Below are 19,066 nucleotides of genomic sequence, written 5' to 3'. Positions count from 1 at the left end.
GAAATATGTGAGATGGTGCTCTAGCATGAGCTGAGCCTGTCTGCAGCTGTCGGGAACCACTCCCTAAGCTGTTCCGGGATATTGCCATACCATATACTCTTAAGTGCATTATAATCCTTGCGGTTAAATGCTATCTTTGGTTTGGCTTTATCAAAACATGTCGAGTAAGGTGTCATACGAATTGGAATACTATCCCCTCGCCAGTTCTGGCGACGGGGATAGCATTCCACCCTTCTAGAGGGACACGACATGTGTGTAGCCTTAACCCTGGTTAAAGTTAAACAGAGCCTCAGCATCACAAAATGGATGCTGCCACCACAGACACATGTCTGACCTCCTGCTGCTGGGAGTCCTTCCAGCGAGGAGGGCCTGGACAAAGGGTTTCCTGCCTGGGGAGGTGCGAGTACCACCCCAGACAGGGTTTTGTGTATTGGGTAGGACAGGGCTGAATAGATTGAGACATGCCTGGGGCACACAAGGTGTCCCTGTGCATAAGCCAGCCCAAACCGGTTCTGGGGCTTTCCAGCCCCATTCCTGGCGAGGAGCTGGACAAAGGAGAGGGGGTGTAACCACCCCCCTTCCTGGTCCCACCCATAGGGGAGGGACCTAGCAGGAGATCCACCCCTCAGATGGGAATAAGAGAGGGAGCAGTGCCATTGCACAGCAGATCATCCTGAAATCAACTTTAAACAAGAAGAAGACTGGACTTCGACATTCTGCTGCACAGAAGACTGAAGAGAATCTCCCTAGTGGCCTAGGAGGGGCCACCCTGTGAACACAGGCATCACCCAGCGCCTCGACGTCTGCTTTGCCGCCGCCTCCCGCCGGAGCCCGAGTGCAGAGCCTGACAAGACACAGCTTCCCAGACTTCTCCCAGCCCGATCCACAGTCCCTGCAAAGAAGGGACCCGTGGAGGCACCGAGAGACGTGGGAGCGGCCATCTTGAAAGACACCCGAGACGCTGACTGCGCAGCACCCGAGGCACCCTCGACTCTGTGCTTTGGGGTTTGGGAAGCCCTACAACTGAGCAGCATTTACACCAAAGATCAGCCCTCCAGCATCTCCACGATCTGCGTGGGGCCCTTTTGCTTCTTGCCACTCGACTCGCCATCCCGGCCGCTTGTCACGTGGTCAGCGGCCATCTTGGCGACAAAACCTACGATTTACACTGTGGGTCTGGTTGCTCAAGACTTGCCCTCGCTTCTGTAGAAAGGAGTACCCGCTCTGACCTTGCTGGTCCGAGTAATAAGCCTTTTTCACTTTCCCCGTGGCTTGCATTAGCCAAGGCTTGTTTGCTTCAATCGAGTTGCCGACACCGCCATCAGCTAGAACCTTTGAGGGACAGCTCGTGATTGACTCCTGGACGTCCTTGACCTCTTCGTGTCCATGTGGCTGCAGAGAGAAGCAACACCTCATCACCTGTTTGCACCCGACTTTGCCTGGTTCCAATCTGGTTCCACGGTGGTCACTGGTCAGTGACTTTGAACATTGTCCCCTCTGTTTTCAGGTCTTCACCACTTCAGATCCACCCTTGGATCCACCGGACACTTCTCCTTCACATCGCCTGCAGCATCTTCAGCTTCAAGCGCCAAGAACCTGCGTGTCAAAACCCAACGCCACTTCGACCCTGTGCACCCACTTCCTGTGGGTGAGGTAACATTGCAAAGCCGGTGTCCCTACACTGGTACACACCTCTAGGGTCTGTGTCTTAAGTTTTGTTCCTCTAGGTTCAGCGGAAGTGCCCTTAAACTAACTTTGTACTTTTTAAGCACCATAGACTTTGCATTGGAAAGTGCGTGCACTTTGAACACTGCACCCGAGTCCCGTGGGCCTTTCCCGACTTAGTCATTGCCAGTCTCGAATAGCTCCAGCGATTCCCAAGGCCCTAGGCCTCTTCACTTTCCTCTTGGTATCTCTTATACCACTTTCTTAGTATATGGTTTAGGTGGCCCCTAGGGCTCATCCATATTGTGCAACTTTTGTGTATTTTAAACTGTCTTGTGATTTAACGCTTGTGCTTCTGTGCTCATAAAGAGTCCAGGGGATTTTAATAGTTAATAAATCAATATATATTTTCAATATATATCTGTGTGGTGTCCCTTTCATTTGGTATTCAAGGGGGTTGTGTATGGTATAACAGCTGGCTTCACATGCCTTTCAGAGTTTAGCCTAAGACTGCTTTGTCCACGTTACCATTAGGATAACTGGTCTACAAGGTTGAATTACAACCAATCATCATAAGGGTTGCTTGGCATGGTACAAAGTGATCACTAGAATTAGTGAGCATTATATACCAGGCCAACTTCTCACATTGGTGAGCAGCGGATTGGGATCTGAGCTTGCTCTTGTTTTACCATTGCAATCTTTGAGATTATCATTTGAAAGATCATACAGGTACCTGCTAGGTACATATAAAACAAGACTAGTATACATAAGTTCTACTGAACTTAGTTGTTGTAGAGCAAAGGGAGTAGCACACCCTAGCTACAACTACTAGATAGGTTTAGTAGGTAAACACCAGTGTAGGTAGATTGCAACACATCCACCCACACTAGAGCAATGTCTGGAACAGAGGGGTCCAGTGGACTTACTCCTGTTGAGAGTGACCCTCCAAGGGCACCATCCCAGTTTGCTATTTTTCCCTTTAAGGAATTAAGACAGCTTTGTGTCTTAAGGGGTCTGAAGACAGGGCCTTCCCCTACTACAGACCACCTAAGAGAGCTCTTGGATCAGTCTGAGGCTCTAAAGACCTCTAAAGCAAACCCCACAGGGGATGCTGAAGGAGGCCATCCTTCAGAGGATGACACTGTAGACACCCCTGCCCCTATCATCCTGGTAGATGAGGAAGCCTCCACCACTGGAGCTCCTCAAGTAGATGTAGAGGAAGAAGAAGAGGAGGAGGAGGTGGAAAGCAGTGAGTCAGATGATGACAGAAATAGTCAGGTGCTGGTCAGTAGACTGAACCAGGCTAACTTAAGTCAACTTGGGAATGAATCAGGTAACAACCCATTCAGACCCCCAGGTGGACTTAACCAGGGCCATAGGAGGAGGAGGCATCACTCAGGTGAATCCAATACCTCCCATGTCTCTAGAGGCTCTCATGGTCACTCCAGAAAGGAGATGACTAGCCCTCAGAGAAGGGAACATGAGGCCAAGATGAGAGAGGCTGAGCTTAGGATCCAGAGGCAAGAGTTAGAGGTTGCCCTGGCCAAGGAGAAACTTGCTAGAGCAAGACAGCCTAGAGAGAGTGGATTAGGATCCACTGGTGGCAGCAATATCCAGAAGGATAAAGACAGGTCCTTTGATACAAGAAACCTGAGTAAGATTGTGCCCCCCTACAAAGCTGGGGATGATATCCACAAATGGATGACTGCACTTGAGAGAGCCTGCATGGTACAGCAGATCCCTCAGGAGCAGTGGGCAGCAATCTTGTGGCTCTCCTTTGAAGGTAGAGGCAGAGACAGACTCCTCACAGTTAGTGATGAGGATTCTAGAAACTACATGGTCCTGAAGAGTGCTCTGATTGATGGGTTAGGCTTAACCACTGAACAGTACAGGTTAATGTTCAGAGACACCCAGAAGACACAGACTCAGGACTGGTCTGAATGTGTTGAGTGTGCCACTAAGGCTCTGGAGGGCTGGTTGCTGGGAAGTAAGGTTACTGACTATACAGGATTGTATAATTTAATTATGAGAGAGCAAATCTTAAGTAATTGTCAAAATCAGCTTCTACATCAGCACCTGGTTGACTCTGATCTGACCTCCCCACAAGAATTGGGTAGGAGGGCAGACAAATGGGTCAGAACCAGGATCAGGCCTAAGAACCAGGGTGGTGACCAAAAGAAAGAGACTACCAAGCCTCAAGAGAAGGGTGGGGATAAAAGTAAGGAAAAGACTTCCCCAGGGCCCCAAAACTCCAAGAATGGGGGTGGGTCCCAAGACACTTCTACATCCCAGAAAAAGCCTTATTGTCATACCTGTAAACAGGTAGGGCATTACAAAACAGATAGCTGTTGTCCCAAGAATGGCAATAAGGAGAATATACCTCCAGGTAAGGCTCCAACACCTCCTGTCACTGTTAGCAGTGGTCCCCCAGGTGGTGGGAGCACCCCCAAGAATTTGGGTGGGTTTACTTTTGGAGGACAGGTGGACTCTGGCCTATCCAGGTCCCCTAACTCAGATACTCTTGTCTATGAGACTGGCATGGGGTTTGCCAATTTCACAGCTTGCCCAAACACTTTGAGCAAGTATAGACAGGAGCCCCTCATCAATGGCTTGAAAGTTGAGGCCTTCAGAGACACAGGGGCTAGCATCACCATGGTGGCTGAATGTCTAGTCCCCTCAAGGCAACTTTTACCTGATGCCAAATATCAGGTGACAAACATTGATGGCATAGAATCCAAGCATCCCATGGCAGTAGTCAATCTTAGCTGGGGAGGTGTCACTGGCCCAAAGAGAGTGGCAGTGTCAGCAAACTTGCCTGTAGATTGCCTACTGGGTAATGATTTGGAAATCTCAGCCTGGGCTGAGGTTGAACAGCAAACCCATTCTAGAATGGTAAATCTCCATGGAAAGGTTAGTGGGGCTGTAATGGCTACAGCCCCAATTCAAGATGTCCTTCCTGAAAAGGTTGGGAGGGCTGAGAAAACCTCAGCCCCATCTTTAGATAACTTCCCTCCTGAAGAGAGTAGCAGGGCTGTACTGATAACAGCCCATACCCAAACTGAGTCTCCTCCTGAAAAGGTTGGTGGGGCTGTGATGGCCACAGCCCAAACTCAAACTGATACATGGGTAGTGAAGCCTGAAATGATGGATCACTCCACCCAAACAGAGAGCATTGAGGAGGAAGAGAAATCTCCCTCCCACCAGACTTTAGGAAAGGATCAGCCTCCTCAGGGAACTGATCTTACCCCTGATGAAGGAACTGTCCCAGAGGTTGTTAGGCCTGGCCTAACAGAGCCTCTGATGGCAGTGGACCCTTCTCAGGTGGGACCCAGTCTGGAGCAGGTAACCTGCCCCTCTCTACCTTGCCTTACTCAGCCCAGGGCTGCAGAGGACAAGAAGGACAGTGAGACCCAAAGGGCCCCCTGTCAAATAAAGCACCCCCATCAGCAGATTAGGGGCACCGAAACTAGTAGCCCTAGTGAGGTGCAAGCTTTAAAAACTCCTGAGGGATCCCCCTTAAAAGTAGTTAGGGACCTCCCCCAGATGGATATTGTTGGGCACAGCCAAACCTGGGACCCTAAGGGCCCAAACCTGACCTGTCCCTCCAGTAAGCCAAACAGAGGGACCCAGCCTCCAGCTTTAGGTAACCAGAGGTTGACCCTGAGAGCACAGTGCAACTCAGTCAGAGAAAGAAAGGCACACATGGTGGAGAGTGATTGGAGGAAGCTGAGCCCTACAGAGGAAACTCACTTCAGTACTCCATCTCAACACCAGCCTTTGACTTTGCAAAGACACACCACAGGTAGAGATTCCCTATGGTGGAGACCCTCCGATACCCTTAGGGTGAGGGATTGCTTAGTGGACCATGAGACAGGGGGTTACCAAGCCAGAGCTGGTACTTCCTTATATGTTCACTTAGGCAATATAGGCTTACCTGGTCAAGGATAGCCTTATCTCCTTTCGTTTGGGGGGGGTTATGTAGGAAGGTGGATATCTGACTATGGTTACCCCCAAACTTTTTGCCTGGTGTTTAGCTGGTTTTTGACTTAGTTGGCCTGGGATCCTGCTATTCAGGGCCCCAGGCTGATTGCTCTCTCCTTAAAATGGACTCCATGTACCTTAGGTGCATAACACAATTGGAATTGGTTCACCTTATAGGCCCCTGTAACAGTGTACCATAGGTACCCAGGGCATAGGTGTAGCCAAGGCCTGCCAGGGGCTGCAGCATGTATTGTGCCACCCCTGGCCTGGCCTCCATATTTGACACAACTGGCTGATCACTCAGCTGGGGTAAGTTGGTGTAATCACCTCTTACTTAGGTGCAGTATGTCTGTGCCTAACCCTAAACTGGACACATATGTTCCTATCAGCCACTCCTATGGAAGGCCTCATCAATCCTGGAGGCAGAGTGCTTGGAAATATGTGAGATGGTGCTCTAGCATGAGCTGAGCCTGTCTGCAGCTGTCGGGAACCACTCCCTAAGCTGTTCCGGGATATTGCCATACCATATACTCTTAAGTGCATTATAATCCTTGCGGTTAAATGCTATCTTTGGTTTGGCTTTATCAAAACATGTCGAGTAAGGTGTCATACGAATTGGAATACTATCCCCTCGCCAGTTCTGGCGACGGGGATAGCATTCCACCCTTCTAGAGGGACACGACATGTGTGTAGCCTTAACCCTGGTTAAAGTTAAACAGAGCCTCAGCATCACAAAATGGATGCTGCCACCACAGACACATGTCTGACCTCCTGCTGCTGGGAGTCCTTCCAGCGAGGAGGGCCTGGACAAAGGGTTTCCTGCCTGGGGAGGTGCGAGTACCACCCCAGACAGGGTTTTGTGTATTGGGTAGGACAGGGCTGAATAGATTGAGACATGCCTGGGGCACACAAGGTGTCCCTGTGCATAAGCCAGCCCAAACCGGTTCTGGGGCTTTCCAGCCCCATTCCTGGCGAGGAGCTGGACAAAGGAGAGGGGGTGTAACCACCCCCCTTCCTGGTCCCACCCATAGGGGAGGGACCTAGCAGGAGATCCACCCCTCAGATGGGAATAAGAGAGGGAGCAGTGCCATTGCACAGCAGATCATCCTGAAATCAACTTTAAACAAGAAGAAGACTGGACTTCGACATTCTGCTGCACAGAAGACTGAAGAGAATCTCCCTAGTGGCCTAGGAGGGGCCACCCTGTGAACACAGGCATCACCCAGCGCCTCGACGTCTGCTTTGCCGCCGCCTCCCGCCGGAGCCCGAGTGCAGAGCCTGACAAGACACAGCTTCCCAGACTTCTCCCAGCTCGATCCACAGTCCCTGCAAAGAAGGGACCCGTGGAGGCACCGAGAGACGTGGGAGCGGCCATCTTGAAAGACCCCCGAGACGCTGACTGCACAGCACCCGAGGCACCCTCGACTCTGTGCTTTAGGGTTTGGGAAGCCCCACAACTGAGCAGCATTTGCACCAAAGATCAGCCCTCCAGCATCTCCACGATCTGCGTGGGGCCCTTTTGCTTCTTGCCACTCGACTCGCCATCCCGGCCGCTTGTCACGTGGTCAGCGGCCATCTTGGCGACGAAACCTACGATTTACACTGTGGGTCTGGTTGCTCCAGACCTGCCCTCGCTTCTGTAGAAAGGAGTACCCGCTCTGACCTTGCTGGTCCGAGTAATAAGCCTTTTTCACTTTCCCCGTGGCTTGCATTAGCCAAGGCTTGTTTGCTTCAATCGAGTTGCCGACACCGCCATCAGCTAGAGCCTTTGGGGGACAGCTCGTGATTGACTCCTGGACGTCCTTGACCTCTTCGTGTCCATGTGGCTGTAGAGAGAAGCAACACCTCATCACCTGTTTGCACCCGACTTTGCCTGGTTCCAATCTGGTTCCACGGTGGTCACTGGTCAGTGACTTTGAACATTGTCCCCTCTGCTTTCAGGTCTTCACCACTTCAGATCCACCCTTGGATCCACCGGACACTTCTCCTTCACATCGCCTGCAGCATCTTCAGCTTCAAGCGCCAAGAACCTGCGTGTCAAAACCCAACGCCACTTCGACCCTGTGCACCCACTTCCTGTGGGTGAGGTAACATTGCAAAGCCGGTGTCCCTACACTGGTACACACCTCTAGGGTCTGTGTCTTAAGTTTTGTTCCTCTAGGTTCAGCGGAAGTGCCCATAAACTAACTTTGTACTTTTTAAGCACCATAGACTTTGCATTGGAAAGTGCGTGCACTTTGAACACTGCACCCGAGTCCCGTGGGCCTTTCCCGACTTAGTCATTGCCAGTCTCGAATAGCTCCAGCGATTCCCAAGGCCCTAGGCCTCTTCACTTTCCTCTTGGTATCTCTTATACCACTTTCTTAGTATATGGTTTAGGTGGCCCCTAGGGCTCATCCATATTGTGCAACTTTTGTGTATTTTAAACTGTCTTGTGATTTAACGCTTGTGCTTCTGTGCTCATAAAGAGTCCAGGGGATTTTAATAGTTAATAAATCAATATATATTTTCAATATATATCTGTGTGGTGTCCCTTTCATTTGGTATTCAAGGGGGTTGTGTATGGTATAACAGCTGGCTTCACATGCCTTTCAGAGTTTAGCCTAAGACTGCTTTGTCCACGTTACCATTAGGATAACTGGTCTACAAGGTTGAATTACAACCAATCATCATAAGGGTTGCTTGGCATGGTACAAAGTGATCACTAGAATTAGTGAGCATTATATACCAGGCCAACTTCTCACACTCATGATGCCACCAGACTGCCTGTCACTTCCAGGCACAGGCCATCCTCTCCCCCTTGCTACTGAACCGATGAATTCCTGCACAATCAGGATCCCCGGGAAAACACAAGAGGGACACCTAGTGGCTGCTGATGGCGCACAGACAGCTGGTACACCTTCTCTCACCTATCTCGTTATTCAGCTTGCTGGAAGAATACATTGCGCTTAAGCGATTCAAGAGTGCAAAGGAGAAGAGTGCTCCAAAGTAGATGTATGCATCACAGCAGGGTTTTCCAGCAATTTACCTTTCTGTTGAGCTGGTACTGCACTTCACGCCAACATAGAGCACCTGACTGGGTGGGGGACTGCGTGCGCACAAAGGTGGCTTAGGTCAATGGGGGCAAAGCAACCTGGGGCACAGGAGAACAAGCCCCATTCCTCCGCTTTCATCTATTGGGAGGGGTGCCTTTTTAAAGACCTTCTTTTAAAAAAGATACACAGACAAATTAAGCAATCTATGCTTTAGAGGGATCTTCCCTGACCGGGAATCGAACCCGGGCCGCGGCGGTGAAAGCGCTGAATCCTAGCCACTAGACCACCAGGGAGTAGATGCTCTAGTGTGCCTGCCTTGCTCACCCCCTTATTGTGACTAAGCTAACTCCAATATAAAAATTAACGGTAAGGTCCGAGTGGGAGAAAGTTAGGTGTCACACAGTGTGTTTGTTATAAGCAATTACTTTTAACCCCCTGCAAAAGCCTTTTAACTCTGCAATCACCTCTTGCTGGACAGCTGGTGCTACAGCAGCAAGCATAAAAAGGGAGTTGAAGAAAGTAAATCCTTGGGTCTCACCAGGGTGGCCGAGTGGTTAAGGCGTTGGACTTAAGATCCAATGGACGTTTGTCCGCATGGGTTTGAGCCCCATTCCTGGTATGGGTTTTCAGCAGGTTTGTAGGAACGTGCAGATGCTTTTGAAAAGCATTTTCCTCCGCCCTCCTCGGCCTCCCACTGCCCCTCCCCAACGGTCCCCATTCAAGCCTCAGGTGTGGAGTCTGCTGCTACTCTTCTACCAGCATGGATGCTTCCCAGAGCAATGAAGTGCCATCTACACAGAGCCCCTGCCTAGAGAAATACACCTCCTATGTCTTTTTCCACTATAGGGAGCAGGAGAAACTGATTGCTTCCTGGGCAACATGGGTCTGCCACTAGAATTTGCAGATTTCTCCCCTTTTTTTTAATTTACGTCTACAGGCTCTCCCTTCCCAGTGGAGCAGGATCTGCTGATGCAGGCCCGGCTGGCTCAAACGTGCAAAGGGTTCTCCACAGGCCTCTGGGAAAGAAATTGAGCAGAGTTTCCTGCCCCGCCTCCTCTCGCCTTCCGAACGGGCTTCCAAACGGGCAATGCCCTGACGGGTCCCCCACAACCTATCCTGCCCATGCCCACACCCCTGTATATGAGGGTGACCCATGTCCCTCACCCTCCATGCTCGAATGGAAGGCCTGTGTGTCCTGAGGGGAGCACCAGACAGGCATCTCTCAGGCCAGGCAGACACCTGCAGTACCTGTTAAGCTCCAAAGCCTGTACATTCCCAAGATGCAACAGGTCACTATGCAAATCAGGCAGCCCTTGCCACACCCTCCCCGCCTCTGGCCTCTGCCGCTTTCCGTACGTGCAGCTCAGCTTTTTCTTACCCAGAGGCAGACTTCCGTTTTAGCAAACAGGTGGGTTGCAGTGGGTCCAGGACGCCATTTGGAGACAAAGCCTGCGGCCCAGTCAAAGGAGGACTACCTGCCACAGGCCATGGGGTCAGAAGCCTACAAAAGGAAGCGCGCCTCGGAATACAGGATCTCACTTGCTCAAGAGCCTTGCCTCCCACCATGGGAAGCAGCTCTAAAGGAACCTTGCGAAAATCATATTTTGAGCGATACTGCGTCATGCTAGGCAAATTGTGAGTCAGAAAAGCAACTTCATTTTGAGAAGCCCTGACCTACGGGAAGGAAAAGCTTTCAAGGTCAGAAGAGGGACTTTTCCCTGACCGGGAATCGAACCCGGGCCGCGGCGGTGAGAGCGCCGAATCCTAACCACTAGACCACCAGGGAGCCCAGAGCCATGCAGCAAAAGTTCATACACTGCTCTCCGAGTGACAAAGCTCATGGGGGCTGAAAACATATTTTATTCTACAGCAAATATGAATCGGAACTTAATCCTCATGATGCCACCAGACTGCCTGTCACTTCCAGGCACAGGCCATCCTCTCCCCCTTGCTACTGAACCGATGAATTCCTGCACAATCAGGATCCCCGGGAAAACCCAAGAGGGACACCTAGTGGCTGCTGATGGCGCACAGACAGCTGGTACACCTTCTCTCACCTATCTCGTTATTCAGCTTGCTGGAAGAATACATTGCGCTTAAGCCATTCAAGAGTGCAAAGGAGAAGAGTGCTCCAAAGTAGATGTATGCATCACAGCAGGGTTTTCCAGCAATTTACCTTTCTGTTGAGCTGGTACTGCACTTCACGCCAACATAGAGCACCTGACTGGGTGGGGGACTGCGTGCGCACAAAGGTGGCTTAGGTCAATGGGGGCAAAGCAACCTGGGGCACAGGAGAACAAGCCCCATTCCTCCGCTTTCATCTATTGGGAGGGGTGCCTTTTTAAAGACCTTCTTTTAAAAAAGATACACAGACAAATTAAGCAATCTATGCTTTAGAGGGATCTGCCCTGACCGGGAATCGAACCCGGGCCGCGGCGGTGAAAGCGCCGAATCCTAGCCACTAGACCACCAGGGAGTAGATGCTCTAGTGTGCCTGCCTTGCTCACCCCCTTATTGTGACTAAGCTAACTCCAATATAAAAATTAACGGTAAAGTCCGAGTGGGAGAAAGTTAGGTGTCACACAGTGTGTTTGTTATAAGCAATTACTTTTAACCTCCTGCAAAAGCCTTTTAACTCTGCAATCACCTCTTGCTGGACAGCTGGTGCTACAGCAGCAAGCATAAAAAGGTAGTTGAAGAAAGTAAATCCTTGGGTCTCACCAGGGTGGCCGAGTGGTTAAGGCGTTGGACTTAAGATCCAATGGACGTTTGTCCGCATGGGTTCGAGCCCCATTCCTGGTATGGGTTTTCAGCAGGTTTGTAGGAACGTGCAGATGCTTTTGAAAAGCATTTTCCTCCGCCCTCCTCGGCCTCCCACTGCCCCTCCCCAACGGTCCCCATTCAAGCCTCAGGTGTGGAGTCTGCTGCTACTCTTCTACCAGCATGGATGCTTCCCAGAGCAATGAAGTGCCATCTACACAGAGCCCCTGCCTAGAGAAATACACCTCCTATGTCTTTTTCCACTATAGGGAGCAGGAGAAACTGATTGCTTCCTGGGCAACATGGGTCTGCCACTAGAATTTGCAGATTTCTCCCCTTTTTTTGATTTACGCCTACAGGCTCTCCCTTCCCAGTGGAGCAGGATCTGCTGATGCAGGCCCGGCTGGCTCAAACGTGCAAAGGGTTCTCCACAGGCCTCTGGGAAAGAAATTGAGCAGAGTTTCCTGCCCCGCCTCCTCTCGCCTTCCGAACGGGCAATGCCCTGACGGGTCCCCCACAACCTATCCTGCCCATGCCCACACCCCTGTATATGAGGGTGACCCATGTCCCTCACCCTCCATGCTCGAATGGAAGGCCTGTGTGTCCTGAGGGGAGCACCAGACAGGCATCTCTCAGGCCAGGCAGACACCTGCAGTACCTGTTAAGCTCCAAAGCCTGTACATTCCCACGATGCAACAGGTCACTATGCAAATCAGGCAGCCCTTGCCACACCCTCCCCGCCTCTGGCCTCTGCCGCTTTCCGTACGTGCAGCTCAGCTTTTTCTTACCCAGAGGCAGACTTCCGTTTTAGCAAACAGGTGGGTTGCAGTGGGTCCAGGACGCCATTTGGAGACAAAGCCTGCGGCCCAGTCAAAGGAGGACTACCTGCCACAGGCCATGGGGTCAGAAGCCTACAAAAGGAAGCGCGCCTCGGAATACAGGATCTCACTTGCTCAAGAGCCTTGCCTCCCACCATGGGAAGCAGCTCTAAAGGAACCTTGCGAAAATCATATTTTGAGCGATACTGCGTCATGCTAGGCAAATTGTGAGTCAGAAAAGCAACTTCATTTTGAGACGCCCTGACCTACGGGAAGGAAAAGCTTTCAAGGTCAGAAGAGGGACTTTTCCCTGACCGGGAATCGAACCCGGGCCACGGCGGTGAGAGCGCTGAATCCTAACCACTAGACCACCAGGGAGCCCAGAGCCGTGCAGCAAAAGTTCATACACTGCTCTCCGAGTGACAAAGCTCATGGGGGCTGAAAACATATTTTATTCTACAGCAAATATGAATCGGAACTTAATCCTCATGATGCCACCAGACTGCCTGTCACTTCCAGGCACAGGCCATCCTCTCCCCCTTGCTACTGAACCGATGAATTCCTGCACAATCAGGATCCCCGGGAAAACACAAGAGGGACACCTAGTGGCTGCTGATGGCGCACAGACAGCTGGTACACCTTCTCTCACCTATCTCGTTATTCAGCTTGCTGGAAGAATACATTGCGCTTAAGCGATTCAAGAGTGCAAAGGAGAAGAGTGCTCCAAAGTAGATGTATGCATCACAGCAGGGTTTTCCAGCAATTTACCTTTCTGTTGAGCTGGTACTGCACTTCACGCCAACATAGAGCACCTGACTGGGTGGGGGACTGCGTGCGCACAAAGGTGGCTTAGGTCAATGGGGGCAAAGCAACCTGGGGCACAGGAGAACAAGCCCCATTCCTCCGCTTTCATCTATTGGGAGGGGTGCCTTTTTAAAGACCTTCTTTTAAAAAAGATACACAGACAAATTAAGCAATCTATGCTTTAGAGGGATCTTCCCTGACCGGGAATCGAACCCGGGCCGCGGCGGTGAAAGCGCCGAATCCTAGCCACTAGACCACCAGGGAGTAGATGCGCTAGTGTGCCTGCCTTGCTCACCCCCTTATTGTGACTAAGCTAACTCCAATATAAAAATTAACGGTAAAGTCCGAGTGGGAGAAAGTTAGGTGTCACACAGTGTGTTTGTTATAAGCAATTACTTTTAACCTCCTGCAAAAGACTTTTAACTCTGCAATCACCTCTTGCTGGACAGCTGGTGCTACAGCAGCAAGCATAAAAAGGGAGTTGAAGAAAGTAAATCCTTGGGTCTCACCAGGGTGGCCGAGTGGTTAAGGCGTTGGACTTAAGATCCAATGGACGTTTGTCCGCATGGGTTTGAGCCCCATTCCTGGTATGGGTTTTCAGCAGGTTTGTAGGAACGTGCAGATGCTTTTGAAAAGCATTTTCCTCCGCCCTCCTCGGCCTCCCACTGCCCCTCCCCAACGGTCCCCATTCAAGCCTCAGGTGTGGAGTCTGCTGCTACTCTTCTACCAGCATGGATGCTTCCCAGAGCAATGAAGTGCCATCTACACAGAGCCCCTGCCTAGAGAAATACACCTCCTATGTCTTTTTCCACTATAGGGAGCAGGAGAAACTGATTGCTTCCTGGGCAACATGGGTCTGCCACTAGAATTTGCAGATTTCTCCCCTTTTTTTGATTTACGCCTACAGGCTCTCCCTTCCCAGTGGAGCAGGATCTGCTGATGCAGGCCCGGCTGGCTCAAACGTGCAAAGGGTTCTCCACAGGCCTCTGGGAAAGAAATTGAGCAGAGTTTCCTGCCCCGCCTCCTCTCGCCTTCCGAACGGGCTTCCAAACGGGCAATGCCCTGACGGGTCCCCCACAACCTATCCTGCCCATGCCCACACCCCTGTATATGAGGGTGACCCATGTCCCTCACCCTCCATGCTCGAATGGAAGGCCTGTGTGTCCTGAGGGGAGCACCAGACAGGCATCTCTCAGGCCAGGCAGACACCTGCAGTACCTGTTAAGCTCCAAAGCCTGTACATTCCCAAGATGCAACAGGTCACTATGCAAATCAGGCAGCCCTTGCCACACCCTCCCCGCCTCTGGCCTCTGCCGCTTTCCGTACGTGCAGCTCAGCTTTTTCTTACCCAGAGGCAGACTTCCGTTTTAGCAAACAGGTGGGTTGCAGTGGGTCCAGGACGCCATTTGGAGACAAAGCCTGCGGCCCAGTCAAAGGAGGACTACCTGCCACAGGCCATGGGGTCAGAAGCCTACAAAAGGAAGCGCGCCTCGGAATACAGGATCTCACTTGCTCAAGAGCCTTGCCTCCCACCATGGGAAGCAGCTCTAAAGGAACCTTGCGAAAATCATATTTTGAGCGATACTGCGTCATGCTAGGCAAATTGTGAGTCAGAAAAGCAACTTCGTTTGAGAAGCCCTGACCTACGGGAAGGAAAAGCTTTCAAGGTCAGAAGAGGGACTTTTCCCTGACCGGGAATCGAACCCGGGCCGCGGCGGTGAGAGCGCCGAATCCTAACCACTAGACCACCAGGAAGCCCAGAGCCGTGCAGCAAAAGTTCATACACTGCTCTCCGAGTGACAAAGCTCATGGGGGCTGAAAACATATTTTATTCTACAGCAAATATGAATCGGAACTTAATCCTCATGATGCCACCAGACTGCCTGTCACTTCCAGGCACAGGCCATCCTCTCCCCCTTGCTACTGAACCGATGAATTCCTGCACAATCAGGATCCCCGGGAAAACCCAAGAGGGACACCTAGTGGCTGCTGATGGCGCACAGACAGCTGGTGCACCTTCTCTCACCTATCTCGTTATTCAGCTTGCTGGAAGAATACATTGCGCTTAAGCCATTCAAGAGTGCAAAGGAGAAGAGTGCTCCAAAGTAGATGTATGCATCACAGCAGGGTTTTCCAGCAATTTACCTTTCTGTTGAGCTGGTACTGCACTTCACGCCAACATAGAGCACCTGACTGGGTGGGGGACTGCGTGCGCACAAAGGTGGCTTAGGTCAATGGGGGCAAAGCAACCTGGGGCACAGGAGAACAAGCCCCATTCCTCCGTTTTCATCTATTGGGAGGGGTGCCTTTTTAAAGACCTTCTTTTAAAAAAGATACACAGACAAATTAAGCAATCTATGCTTTAGAGGGATCTTCCCTGACCGGGAATCGAACCCGGGCCGCGGCGGTGAAAGCGCCGAATCCTAGCCACTAGACCACCAGGGAGTAGATGCTCTAGTGTGCCTGCCTTGCTCACCCCCTTATTGTGACTAAGCTAACTCCAATATAAAAATTAACGGTAAAGTCCGAGTGGGAGAAAGTTAGGTGTCACACAGTGTGTTTGTTATAAGCAATTACTTTTAACCTCCTGCAAAAGCCTTTTAACTCTGCAATCACCTCTTGCTGGACAGCTGGTGCTACAGCAGCAAGCATAAAAAGGTAGTTGAAGAAAGTAAATCCTTGGGTCTCACCAGGGTGGCCGAGTGGTTAAGGCGTTGGACTTAAGATCCAATGGACGTTTGTCCGCATGGGTTCGAGCCCCATTCCTGGTATGGGTTTTCAGCAGGTTTGTAGGAACGTGCAGATGCTTTTGAAAAGCATTTTCCTCCGCCCTCCTCGGCCTCCCACTGCCCCTCCCCAACGGTCCACATTCAAGCCTCAGGTGTGGAGTCTGCTGCTACTCTTCTACCAGCATGGATGCTTCCCAGAGCAATGAAGTGCCATCTACACAGAGCCCCTGCCTAGAGAAATACACCTCCTATGTCTTTTTCCACTATAGGGAGCAGGAGAAACTGATTGCTTCCTGGGCAACATGGGTCTGCCACTAGAATTTGCAGATTTCTCCCCTTTTTTTGATTTACGCCTACAGGCTCTCCCTTCCCAGTGGAGCAGGATCTGCTGATGCAGGCCCGGCTGGCTCAAACGTGCAAAGGGTTCTCCACAGGCCTCTGGGAAAGAAATTGAGCAGAGTTTCCTGCCCCGCCTCCTCTCGCCTTCCGAACGGGCAATGCCCTGACGGGTCCCCCACAACCTATCCTGCCCATGCCCACACCCCTGTATATGAGGGTGACCCATGTCCCTCACCCTCCATGCTCGAATGGAAGGCCTGTGTGTCCTGAGGGGAGCACCAGACAGGCATCTCTCAGGCCAGGCAGACACCTGCAGTACCTGTTAAGCTCCAAAGCCTGTACATTCCCAAGATGCAACAGGTCACTATGCAAATCAGGCAGCCCTTGCCACACCCTCCCCGCCTCTGGCCTCTGCCGCTTTCCGTACGTGCAGCTCAGCTTTTTCTTACCCAGAGGCAGACTTCCGTTTTAGCAAACAGGTGGGTTGCAGTGGGTCCAGGACGCCATTTGGAGACAAAGCCTGCGGCCCAGTCAAAGGAGGACTACCTGCCACAGGCCATGGGGTCAGAAGCCTACAAAAGGAAGCGCGCCTCGGAATACAGGATCTCACTTGCTCAAGAGCCTTGCCTCCCACCATGGGAAGCAGCTCTAAAGGAACCTTGCGAAAATCATATTTTGAGCGATACTGCGTCATGCTAGGCAAATTGTGAGTCAGAAAAGCAACTTCGTTTGAGAAGCCCTGACCTACGGGAAGGAAAAGCTTTCAAGGTCAGAAGAGGGACTTTTCCCTGACCGGGAATCGAACCCGGGCCGCGGCGGTGAGAGCGCCGAATCCTAACCACTAGACCACCAGGAAGCCCAGAGCCGTGCAGCAAAAGTTCATACACTGCTCTCCGAGTGACAAAGCTCATGGGGGCTGAAAACATATTTTATTCTACAGCAAATATGAATCGGAACTTAATCCTCATGATGCCACCAGACTGCCTGTCACTTCCAGGCACAGGCCATCCTCTCCCCCTTGCTACTGAACCGATGAATTCCTGCACAATCAGGATCCCCGGGAAAACCCAAGAGGGACACCTAGTGGCTGCTGATGGCGCACAGACAGCTGGTGCACCTTCTCTCACCTATCTCGTTATTCAGCTTGCTGGAAGAATACATTGCGCTTAAGCCATTCAAGAGTGCAAAGGAGAAGAGTGCTCCAAAGTAGATGTATGCATCACAGCAGGGTTTTCCAGCAATTTACCTTTCTGTTGAGCTGGTACTGCACTTCACGCCAACATAGAGCACCTGACTGGGTGGGGGACTGCGTGCGCACAAAGGTGGCTTAGGTCAATGGGGGCAAAGCAACCTGGGGCACAGGAGAACAAGCCCCATTCCTCCGTTTTCATCTATTGGGAGGGGTGCCTTTTTAAAGACCTTCTTTTAAAAAAGATACACAGACAAATTAAGCAATCTATGCTTTAGAGGGATCTTCCCTGACCGGGAATCGAACCCAGGCCGCGGCGGTGAAAGCGCCGAATCCTAGCCACTAGACCACCAGGGAGTAGATGCTCTAGTGTGCCTGCCTTGCTCACCCCCTTATTGTGACTAAGCTAACTCCAATATAAAAATTAACGGTAAAGTCCGAGTGGGAGAAAGTTAGGTGTCACACAGTGTGTTTGTTATAAGCAATTACTTTTAACCTCCTGCAAAAGCCTTTTAACTCTGCAATCACCTCTTGCTGGACAGCTGGTGCTACAGCAGCAAGCATAAAAAGGTAGTTGAAGAAAGTAAATCCTTGGGTCTCACCAGGGTGGCCGAGTGGTTAAGGCGTTGGACTTAAGATCCAATGGACGTTTGTCCGCATGGGTTCGAGCCCCATTCCTGGTATGGGTTTTCAGCAGGTTTGTAGGAACGTGCAGATGCTTTTGAAAAGCATTTTCCTCCGCCCTCCTCGGCCTCCCACTGCCCCTCCCCAACGGTCCACATTCAAGCCTCAGGTGTGGAGTCTGCTGCTACTCTTCTACCAGCATGGATGCTTCCCAGAGCAATGAAGTGCCATCTACACAGAGCCCCTGCCTAGAGAAATACACCTCCTATGTCTTTTTCCACTATAGGGAGCAGGAGAAACTGATTGCTTCCTGGGCAACATGGGTCTGCCACTAGAATTTGCAGATTTCTCCCCTTTTTTTGATTTACGCCTACAGGCTCTCCCTTCCCAGTGGAGCAGGATCTGCTGATGCAGGCCCGGCTGGCTCAAACGTGCAAAGGGTTCTCCACAGGCCTCTGGGAAAGAAATTGAGCAGAGTTTCCTGCCCCGCCTCCTCTCGCCTTCCGAACGGGCAATGCCCTGACGGGTCCCCCACAACCTATCCTGCCCATGCCCACACCCCTGTATATGAGGGTGACCCATGTCCCTCACCCTCCATGCTCGAATGGAAGGCCTGTGTGTCCTGAGGGGAGCACCAGACAGGCATCTCTCAGGCCAGGCAGACACCTGCAGTACCTGTTAAGCTCCAAAGCCTGTACATTCCCAAGATGCAACAGGTCCCTATGCAAATCAGGCAGCCCTTGCCACACCCTCCCCGCCTCTGGCCTCTGCCGCTTTCCGTACGTGCAGCTCAGCTTTTTCTTACCCAGAGGCAGACTTCCGTTTTAGCAAACAGGTGGGTTGCAGTGGGTCCAGGACGCCATTTGGAGACAAAGCCTGCGGCCCAGTCAAAGGAGGACTACCTGCCACAGGCCATGGGGTCAGAAGCCTACAAAAGGAAGCGCGCCTCGGAATACAGGATCTCACTTGCTCAAGAGCCTTGCCTCCCACCATGGGAAGCAGCTCTAAAGGAACCTTGCGAAAATCATATTTTGAGCGATACTGCGTCATGCTAGGCAAATTGTGAGTCAGAAAAGCAACTTCATTTTGAGAAGCCCTGACCTACGGGAAGGAAAAGCTTTC

General features: G+C 51.4%; 14 non-coding genes across 14 annotated transcripts; 5 read left to right on the top strand and 9 right to left on the bottom strand.

Moving 5' to 3' along the window:
* Positions 1–8,902: 8,902 nt before the first annotated feature.
* On the bottom strand, positions 8,903–8,974 carry TRNAE-UUC (transfer RNA glutamic acid (anticodon UUC)). Its single transcript has one exon. It is a non-coding gene; the product is annotated as a tRNA-Glu (tRNA).
* Positions 8,975–9,217: 243 nt separating this feature from the next.
* Positions 9,218–9,300, top strand: TRNAL-UAA (transfer RNA leucine (anticodon UAA)). The gene has a single exon. It is a non-coding gene; the product is annotated as a tRNA-Leu (tRNA).
* Positions 9,301–10,395: 1,095 nt separating this feature from the next.
* TRNAE-CUC (transfer RNA glutamic acid (anticodon CUC)) lies at positions 10,396–10,467 on the bottom strand. Its single transcript has one exon. It is a non-coding gene; the product is annotated as a tRNA-Glu (tRNA).
* A 618-nt stretch (positions 10,468–11,085) lies between these two features.
* Positions 11,086–11,157, bottom strand: TRNAE-UUC (transfer RNA glutamic acid (anticodon UUC)). The gene has a single exon. It is a non-coding gene; the product is annotated as a tRNA-Glu (tRNA).
* Positions 11,158–11,400: 243 nt separating this feature from the next.
* Positions 11,401–11,483, top strand: TRNAL-UAA (transfer RNA leucine (anticodon UAA)). Its single transcript has one exon. It is a non-coding gene; the product is annotated as a tRNA-Leu (tRNA).
* A 1,082-nt stretch (positions 11,484–12,565) lies between these two features.
* Positions 12,566–12,637, bottom strand: TRNAE-CUC (transfer RNA glutamic acid (anticodon CUC)). Its single transcript has one exon. It is a non-coding gene; the product is annotated as a tRNA-Glu (tRNA).
* Positions 12,638–13,255: 618 nt separating this feature from the next.
* Positions 13,256–13,327, bottom strand: TRNAE-UUC (transfer RNA glutamic acid (anticodon UUC)). Its single transcript has one exon. It is a non-coding gene; the product is annotated as a tRNA-Glu (tRNA).
* Positions 13,328–13,570: 243 nt separating this feature from the next.
* On the top strand, positions 13,571–13,653 carry TRNAL-UAA (transfer RNA leucine (anticodon UAA)). Its single transcript has one exon. It is a non-coding gene; the product is annotated as a tRNA-Leu (tRNA).
* Positions 13,654–14,746: 1,093 nt separating this feature from the next.
* Positions 14,747–14,818, bottom strand: TRNAE-CUC (transfer RNA glutamic acid (anticodon CUC)). Its single transcript has one exon. It is a non-coding gene; the product is annotated as a tRNA-Glu (tRNA).
* A 618-nt stretch (positions 14,819–15,436) lies between these two features.
* TRNAE-UUC (transfer RNA glutamic acid (anticodon UUC)) lies at positions 15,437–15,508 on the bottom strand. Its single transcript has one exon. It is a non-coding gene; the product is annotated as a tRNA-Glu (tRNA).
* Positions 15,509–15,751: 243 nt separating this feature from the next.
* On the top strand, positions 15,752–15,834 carry TRNAL-UAA (transfer RNA leucine (anticodon UAA)). The gene has a single exon. It is a non-coding gene; the product is annotated as a tRNA-Leu (tRNA).
* A 1,081-nt stretch (positions 15,835–16,915) lies between these two features.
* On the bottom strand, positions 16,916–16,987 carry TRNAE-CUC (transfer RNA glutamic acid (anticodon CUC)). The gene has a single exon. It is a non-coding gene; the product is annotated as a tRNA-Glu (tRNA).
* Positions 16,988–17,605: 618 nt separating this feature from the next.
* Positions 17,606–17,677, bottom strand: TRNAE-UUC (transfer RNA glutamic acid (anticodon UUC)). Its single transcript has one exon. It is a non-coding gene; the product is annotated as a tRNA-Glu (tRNA).
* Positions 17,678–17,920: 243 nt separating this feature from the next.
* TRNAL-UAA (transfer RNA leucine (anticodon UAA)) lies at positions 17,921–18,003 on the top strand. The gene has a single exon. It is a non-coding gene; the product is annotated as a tRNA-Leu (tRNA).
* The last annotated feature ends 1,063 nt before the right edge of the window (positions 18,004–19,066 follow it).

Source organism: Lissotriton vulgaris, chromosome 4_1 (assembly GCF_964263255.1).
Source record: "Lissotriton vulgaris chromosome 4_1, aLisVul1.2, whole genome shotgun sequence".
NCBI classification, from domain to species: domain Eukaryota; kingdom Metazoa; phylum Chordata; class Amphibia; order Caudata; family Salamandridae; genus Lissotriton; species Lissotriton vulgaris.
Note: the sequence above shows the minus strand (reverse complement) of the source record. Positions and strands in the feature narration are given on the sequence as shown.